Here is a 1,577-nt window from a genome sequence, read left to right on the forward strand (position 1 = left end):
TGGCAAACACATGACACTATTGTCTCTCTTATGTCAGCAGTGGAACATGTGTTCCCATAGAGTAAATAAACAAAGAGGATGAAAAAGAAACATTTCAATGGCCTATGGACAAGAGTGTAAGAACAAATAGTTAGGCCAAGTGCTAATAACCTCAAAAGGAACGTCAAAATAGAACTAAAATAGTTCCTAATCTAAATACAAACTCGATAGTTGTGCATTGTGCGATACTATAGACTATAGAGTGTAGAGAAGAAATCTGTGTACAAACGGTCTAGGGATGTGTTTCCATGGCAACGAACATATAAAAATAAACCTCTGATTGACGATGAAACGAAAACAAATTTACGGAAAGTTTCCCACGTCACGAAAATTTGAAAGCGAAATATTAAATCTAAACATTTTGCAATTAAAATATTTTTAGTGAAAAAAAAAATAAATTACGCACTGAAAAAAAAAGCTATCGCCCGATAAGGGACTTGAACCCCTGACCCTCAGATTAAAAGTCTGATGCTCTACCGACTGAGCTAACCGGGCGTCGGCATGTCACATAAGAAAAAACTTACAAAAAAAAAAACAGTTTAAATAGTGCTTAAAGCAGATGTTGGCTTTAAAAAACATTTAGAATCTAAATAGCAAATAAATAGTCGTTTTTCTTAATTTGACCGTAACGGTTTCCATCGTACAAATATTTTAGTTGTTCTAGATCCAAGGCAGGCAATAACAGTTGAAATTATTATTTTTTTTTTATTTTTATGTATCCCTTTTGTTTTTGTTTTTTATTTGTTCAACGCGATGAAGAGAAGAAGTGATGGGAGAGTGAGTGAATGAATGAATCAGGGCCCTTAGAAATAGAGTCGACATTTGTTCTCTCCGTGGATCTAGTTTAGCGTCTTATTCTACCTTTGTTTTTCTATCATTTACAAAATAGATTGTTGATTCTTCGTGCAATTCCGAATGACCTCTGGCTATTTGGTGGTTTAAAAACTTTCGCGGCGCAAAGGTCAATCGTGGCTATTAAGTTCAGGTCGTAAGGGTCATTGAGGTCATTCGTGTGACCGATACCTTCCCAACCTCACCCACCACCTCTCTTATTTCTTCTAGATGGTCCGCGTTCAAAGGCCTGGGAGGTAGGGGTGACGTTGTAGGTGTCAATCAAAGATCAAAAGAAAATGATAAGACGGTCCCGGTCAGTGACATGTCACTTTGACCTGTGAATGGAAGATTAGTGATGGGACGCAGTCGAAGAAGGGGGGAGGATTGTGTAAATAAATTAAAGTTTGGTCATGAAAGGTAATGGACTCATTATGCTAACTGACTAACAGGCTAGGGAGCAATGGACCAGAGAAGTGCAGATCATGGACCATCAGGTCAGAACACCTAGCAGCAGAATTACCTGAGGCAATGACAAGACTTTTAAATCTTGTTCGAAAGATCGCTCTTCTGTCATTTCGTTTTACCCAAAAGAAGACTATAGTTAAAACATAATGAATCCACTTGGATGGTGAGCTATCTTGAAATGAGTTAATGATTTGACCCTTCAACGCTTCATCTCATATATGATCATACAATTCTGCATC

General features: G+C 37.5%; 1 non-coding gene across 1 annotated transcript; it reads right to left on the reverse strand.

Annotated features, from left to right (window-relative positions):
- Positions 1-461: 461 nt before the first annotated feature.
- On the reverse strand, positions 462-534 carry Trnak-uuu (transfer RNA lysine (anticodon UUU)). The gene has a single exon. It is a non-coding gene; the product is annotated as a tRNA-Lys (tRNA).
- Between the last annotated feature and the right edge of the window lie 1,043 nt (positions 535-1,577).

Source organism: Biomphalaria glabrata, chromosome 6 (genome assembly GCF_947242115.1).
Source record: "Biomphalaria glabrata chromosome 6, xgBioGlab47.1, whole genome shotgun sequence".
In the NCBI taxonomy this organism is placed as follows: domain Eukaryota; kingdom Metazoa; phylum Mollusca; class Gastropoda; family Planorbidae; genus Biomphalaria; species Biomphalaria glabrata.